This window comes from Phyllobates terribilis, unplaced genomic scaffold, assembly GCF_046119375.1.
Source record: "Phyllobates terribilis strain yellow unplaced genomic scaffold, ASM4611937v1 Scaffold_20__1_contigs__length_20440879, whole genome shotgun sequence".
Taxonomy (NCBI): domain Eukaryota; kingdom Metazoa; phylum Chordata; class Amphibia; order Anura; family Dendrobatidae; genus Phyllobates; species Phyllobates terribilis.
Window position 1 is genome coordinate 2,970,099 of NW_027362780.1, and position 7,390 is coordinate 2,977,488.

Sequence of the window (7,390 nt, forward strand, 5' to 3'; positions counted from 1 at the left end):
GAGATTTTTTACCGTGGGATAGCAAAACCACAGTTATTTTTTACTGGGGTATACCACACTTTTATAAATAGAGATATTTGCGCCTGAACAGTGAGCGACACACTCAAACTGTTTTTTTTTTAGATACCAAAGGCCCAATACTGGATAGGACAGCGATTTGACCCGTGGAACTACGAAACCACACTGGGATGTCGGGCCTACACAAGACTATTTTCAACAGATATATTTTTGTGTCACAACAGTCAGGAGACACTACTATTTTTCTTTATGGAAAAAACTACCAAAACCTGAATAATAGAGATTTTTTACCGTGGGATGGCAAAACCATAGTTATTGTTTTCTGGGGAATACCACACTTTTTTAAATAGAGATATTTGCGGCTGAACAGTGAGCGACACACTCAAACTGCTTTTTTTTTAGATACCAAAGGCCCAAAACTGGATAGTACAGCGATTTGACCCGTGGAACTGCGAAACCACACTGAGATGTCGGGCCTACACAAGACTATTTTCAACAGATATATTTTTGTGTCACAACAGTCAGGAGACACTACTGTTTTTCTTTACGTAAAAAAATACCAAAACCTGAATAATAGAGATTTTTTACCGTGGGATAGCAAAACCACAGTTATTTTTTACTGGGGTATACCACACTTTTTTAAATAGAGATATTCGCGGCTGAACAGTGAGCGACACACTCAAACTGCTTTTCTTTTAGATACCAAAGGCCCAAAACTGGATAGTACATCGATTTGACCCGTGGAACTGCGAAACCACACTGGGATGTCGGGCCTACACAAGACTATTTTCAACAGATATATTTTTGTGTCACAACAGTCAGGAGACACTACTGTTTTTCTTTACGGAAAAAACTACCAAAACCTGAATAATAGAGATTTTTTACCGTGGGATGGCAAAACCACAGTTATTGTTTACTGGGGTATACCACACTTTTTTAAATAGAGATATTTGTGGCTGAACAGTGAGCGACACACTCAAACTGCTTTCTTTTTAGATACCAAAGGCCCAAAACTGGGTAGTACAGCGATTTGACCCGTGGAACTGCGAAACCACACTGGGATATCGGGCCTACACAAGACTATTTTCAACAGATATATTTTTGTGTCACAACAGTCAGGAGACACTACTGTTTTTCTTTACGGAAACAACTACCAAAACCTGAATAATAGAGATTTTTTACCGTGGGATGGCAAAACCACAGTTATTGTTTACTGGGGTATACCACACTTTTTTAAATAGAGATATTTGTGGCTGAACAGTGAGCGACACACTCAAACTGCTTTCTTTTTAGATACCAAAGGCCCAAAACTGGGTAGTACAGCGATTTGACCAGTGGACCTACGAAACCACACTGGGATGTCGGGGCTACACAAGACTAATTCCAACAGATATATTTTTGTGTCACAACAGTCAGGAGACATTACTGTTTTTCTTTACGGAAACAACTACCAAAACCTGAATAATAGAAATTTTTTACCGTGGGATGGCAAAACCACAGTTATTGTTTACTGGGGTATACCACACTTTTTTAAATAGAGATATTTGCGGCTGAACAGTGAGCGACACACTCAAACTGCTTTTTTTTTAGATACCAAAGGCCCAAAACTGAAGTTTAAAAATGCTTCGGACCTCTTCCATTGTTCTTGGAATTTTGCTGATGTTTAAAACTGCTTCGGAACTCTTCCATTGTTCTCGGAATTCTGCTGGCGTTTAAAAATGGTTCCGAACTCTTCCATTGTTCTCGGAATTCTGCTGACGTTTAAAAATGGTTCGGAACTCTTCAATTATTCTCAGAATTCTGCTGTAGTTTAAAAATGCTTTGGAACTCTTCCAATGTTCTTCGAATTCCGCTGAAGTTTAGAAATGCTTTTGAACTTTTCCATTGCTCTCTGAATTGTGCTGAAGTTTAAAAATGCTTTGGAACTCTTCCATTGTTCTCAGAATTCTGCTGAAGTTTAAAAATGCTTCCGAACCCTTCCATTGTTCTCAGAATTCCGCTGAAGTTTAAAAATGCTTCGGAACTCTTCCATTGTTCTCGAAATTCCGCTGACATTTAATAATGCTTCGGAACTTTTCCTTTGTTCTCGGAATTCTGCTGACGTTTATTAATGCTTTGGAACTCTTCCATTGTTCTCGGAATTCTGCTGACATTTAAAAATGCTTCAGAACACTCCCATTGCTCTCGGAATTCTGCTGTAGTGTAAAAATGCATCGGAACTCTCCCATTGTTCTCGGAATTCTGCTGTCGTTTAAAAATGGTTCCGAACTCTTCCATTGTTCTCGGAATTCTGCTGACATTTAAAAATGGTTCGGAACTTTTCCATTGCTCTGGGAATTCTGGTGAAGTTTAAAAATGCTTTGGAACTTTTCCATTGTACTCAGAATTCTGCTGAAGTTTAAAAATGCTTCGGAACTTTTCCATTGTTCTCAGAATTTTGCTGGCGTTTAAAAATGGTTCCGAACTCTTCCATTGTTCTTGGAATTCTGCTGACGTTTAAAAATGGTTCGGAACTCTTCAATAATTCTCAGAATTCTGCTGTAGTTTAAAAATGCTTTGGAACTCTTCCATTGTTCTCGGAATTCTGCTGAAGTTTAAAAATGCTTCCGAACTCGTCCACTGTTCTCGGAATTCCGCTGAAGTTTAAAAATGCTTCGGAACTCTTCCATTGTTCTCGGAATTAAGCTGACATTTAAAAATGCTTTGGAACTTTCCCATTGTCCTTGGAATTCTGCTGACGTTTATAAATGCTTTGGAACTCTTCCATTGTTCTCGGAATTCTGCTGACGTTTAAAAATGCTTCGGAACTCTCCCATTGTTCTCGGAATTCTGCTGTCGTTTAAAAATGGTTCCAAACTCTTCCATTGTTCTCGGAATTCTGCTGACATTAAAAAATGGTTTGGAACTCTTCAATATTTCTCAGAATTCTGCTGTAGTTTAAAAATGCTTCGGAACTCTCCCATTGTTCTCGGAATTAAGCTGACATTTAAAAATGCTTTGGAACTTTTCCATTGCTCTGGGTATTCTGGTGAAGTTTAAAAATGCTTTGGAACTTTTCCATTGTACGCAGAATTCTGCTGAAGTTTAAAAATGCTTCGGAACTTTTCCATTGTTCTCAGAATTTTGCTGGCGTTTAAAAATGGTTCCAAACTCTTCCATTGTTCTTGGAATTCTGCTGACGTTTAAAAATGGTTCGGAACTCTTCAATAATTCTCTGAATTCTGCTGTAGTTTAAAAATGCTTTGGAAGTCTTCCATTGTTCTCGGAATTCTGCTGAAGTTTAAAAATGCTTCCGAACTCGTCCACTGTTCTCGGAATTCCGCTGAAGTTTAAAAATGCTTCGGACCTCTTCCATTGTTCTTGGAATTTTGCTGACATTTAAAAATGCTTCGGAACTCTTCCATTGTTCTCAGAATTCTGCTGGCGTTTAAAAATGGTTTGGAACTCTTCAATTGTTCTCAGAATTCTGCTGTGGTTTAAAAATGCTTTGGAACTCTTCCATTGTTCTCGGAATTCCGCTGAAGTTTAAAAATGCTTTTGAACTTTTCCATTGCTCTCGGAATTCTGCTGAAGTTTAAAAATGCATCCGAACTCTTCCATTGTTCTCAGAATTCCGCTGACATTTAAAAATGCTTCGGAACTTTTCCTTTGTTCTCGGAATTCTGCTGACGTTTATTAATGCTTTGGAACTCTTCCATTGTTCTCGGAATTCTGCTGATGTTTAAAAATGCTTCAGAACACTCCCATTGCTCTCGGAATTCCGCTGTAGTGTAAAAATGCTTTGGAACTCTTTCATTTTTCTCGGTATTCCGTTGAAGTTTAAAAATGCTTCGGAATTCTTGCATTGTTCTCGGAATTTTACTGATGTTTAAAAATGCTTTGGAACTCTTCCATTGTTCTCGGAATTCTGCTGGCGGTTAAAAATTGTTCCGGACGCTTCCATTGTTCTCGGAATTCTGCTGACGTTTAAAAATGGTTCGGAACTCTTCCATTGTTCTCGGAATTCTGCTGACGTTTATAAATGCTTTGGAACTCTTCCATTGTTCTCGGAATTCTGCTGACATTTAAAAATGCTTCAGAACACTCTCATTGTTCTCGGATTTCCACTGAAGTGTTAAAATGCTTCGGAATTCTTCCATTGTTCTCGGTATTCCGCTGAAGTTTAAAAATGCTTCGGAACTCTTCCATTGTTCTCGTAATTACGCTGACATTTAAAAATGCTTCGGAACTTTTCCATTGTTCTCGGAATTCTGCTGATGTTTATTAATGTTTTGGAACTCTTTCACTGTTCTCGGAATTCTGCTGACATTTAAAAATGCTTCAGAACACTCCCATTGTTCTCAGAATTCCGCTGAAGTTTAAAAATGCTTCGGAACTCTTCCATTGTTCTCGGTATTCCGCTGAAGTTTTAAAAATGCTTCGGACCTCTTCCATTGTTCTCGGAATTTTCCTGACGTTTAAAAATGCTTCGGAACTCTTCCATTGTTCTCGGAATTCCACTGGCGTTTAAAAATGGTTCGGAACTCTTCAATAATTCTCAGAATTCTGCTGTAGTTTAAAAATGCTTTGGAACTCTTCCATTGTTCTCGGAATTCTGCTGAAGTTTAAAAATGATTCCGAACGCGTCCATTGTTCTCGGAATTCCGCTAAAGTTTAAAAATGCTTCGGAACTCTTCCATTGTTCTCAGAATTAAGCTGACATTTAAAAATGCTTTGGAACTTTCCCATTGTTCTCGGAATTCTGCTGACATTTATAAATGCTTTGGAACTCTTCCATTGTTCTCGGAATTCTGCTGACGTTTAAAAATGCTTCAGAACACTCCCATTGTTCTCGGAATTCCGCTGAAGTGTAAAAATGCTTCGGAACTCTTCCATTTTTCTCGATATTCCACTGAAGTTTAAAAATGCTTCGTACCTCTTCCATTGTTCTCGGAATTTTGCTGATGTATAAAAATGCTTCGGAACTCTTCCATTTTTCTCGGAAATCTGCTGACGTTTAAAAATGCTTCAGAACTCTTCCATTGTTCTTGGAATTCCGCTGACATTCAAAAATGCTTCAAATCTCTTCCATTGTTCTCAGAATTCCGCTGAAGTTTAAAAATGCTTTGGAACTTTTCCATTTCTCTCGGAATTCTGCTGAAGTTTAAAAATGCTTCCGAACCCTTCCATTGTTCTGAGAATTCCGCTGAAGTTTAAAAATGCTTCGGAACTCTTCCATTGTTCTCGGAATTCCGCTGACATTTAAAAATGCTTCGGAACTTTTCCTTTGTTCTCGGAATTCTGCTGACATTTATTTATGCTTTGGAACTCTTCCATTGTTCTCGGAAATCTGCTGACGTTTAAAAATGCTTCAGAACACTCCCATTGCTCTCGGAATTCCGCTGAAGTGTAAAAATGCTTCGGAATTCTTCCATTTTTCTCGGTATTCCGCTGAAGTTTAAAAATGCTTCGGACCTCTTCCATTGTTCTCGGAATTTTGCTGATGTTTAAAAATGCTTCGGAACTGTTCCATTGTTCTCGGAATTCTGCTGGCGTTTAAAAATGGTTCCGAACTCTTCCATTGTTCTCGGAATTCTGCTGACGTTTAAAAATGGTTCTGAACTCTTAAATTATTCTCAGAATTCTGCTGTAGTTTAAAAATACTTTGGAACTCTTCCATTGTTCTTGGAATTCCGCTGAAGTTTAGAAATGCTTTTGAACTTTTCCATTGCTCTCTGAATTCTGCTGAAGTTTAAAAATGCTTTGGAACTCTTCCATTGTTCTCAGAATTCTGCTGAAGTTTAAAAATGCTTCCGAACCCTTCCATTGTTCTCAGAATTCCGCTGAAGTTTAAAAATGCTTCGGAACTCTTCCATTGTTCTCGGAATTCCGCTGACATTTAAAAATGCTTCGGAACTTTTCCTTTGTTCTCGGAATTCTGCTGACGTTTATTTATGCTTTGGAACTCTTCCATTGTTCTCGGAAATCTGCTGACGTTTAAAAATGCTTCAGAACACTCCCATTGCTCTCGGAATTCCACTGAAGTGTAAAAATGCTTCGGAACCCTTCCATTTTTCTCGGTATTCCGCTGAAGTTTAAAAATGCTTCGGACCTCTTCCATTGTTCTCGGAATTCTGCTGGCGTTTAAAAATGGTTCCAAACACTTCCATTGTTCTCGGAATTCTGCTGACATTAAAAAATGGTTTGGAACTCTTCAATAATTCTCAGAATTCTGCTGTAGTTTAAAAATCCTTCGGAACTCTCCCATTGTTCTCGGAATTAAGCTGACATTTAAAAAGGCTTTGGAAATTTTCCATTGCTCTCGGATTTCTGGTGAAGTTTAAAAATGCTTTGGAACTTTTCCATTGTACTCAGAATTCTGCTGAAGTTTAAAAATGCTTCGGAACTTTTCCATTGTTCTCGGAATTTTGCTGGCGTTTAAAAATGGTTCCGAACTCTTCCATTGTTCTCAGAATTCTGTTGAAGTTTAAAAATGGTTCGGAACTCTTCAATAATTCTCAGAATTCTGCTGTAGTTTAAAAATGCTTCGGAACTCTTCCATTGTTCTCAGAATTCTGCTGGCGTTTAAAAATGGTTCCGAACTCTTCCATTGTTCTCGGCATTCTGCTGACGTTTAAAAATGGTTTGGAACTCTTCAATTGTTCTCAGAATTCTGCTGTAGTTTAAAAATGCTTTGGAACTCTTCCATTGTTCTCGGAATTCCGCTGAAGTTTAAAAATGCTTTTGAACTTTTCCATTGCTCTCGGAATTCTGCTGAAGTTTAAAAATGCATCCGAACTCTTCCATTTTTCTCAGAATTCCGCTGACATTTAAAAATGCTTCGGAACTTTTCCTTTGTTCTCGGAATTCTGCTGACGTTTATTAATGCTTTGGAACTCTTCCATTGTTCTCGGAATTCTGCTGATGTTTAAAAATGCTTCAGAACACTCCCATTGCTCTCGGAATTCCGCTGTAGTGTAAAAATGCTTTGGAACTCTTCCATTTTTCTCGGTATTCCGCTGAAGTTTAAAAATGCTTCGGACCTCTTGCATTGTTCTCGGAATTTTACTGATGTTTAAAAATGGTTCCGAACGCTTCCATTGTTATCGGAATTCTGCTGACGTTTAAAAATGGTTCGGAACTCTTCCATTGTTCTCGGAATTCCGCTGAAGTTTAAAAATGTTTTTGAACTTTTCCATTGCTCTCTGAATTCTGCTAAAGTTTAAAAATGCTTTGGAACTCTTCCATTGTTCTCGGAATTCTGCTGAAGTTTAAAAATGCTTCCGAACTCGCCATTGTTCTCGGAGTTCCGCTGAAGTTTAAAAATGCTTTGGAACTCATCCATTGTTCTCGGTATTCCGCTGACGTTTAAAAATGCTTCGGAACTCTTCCA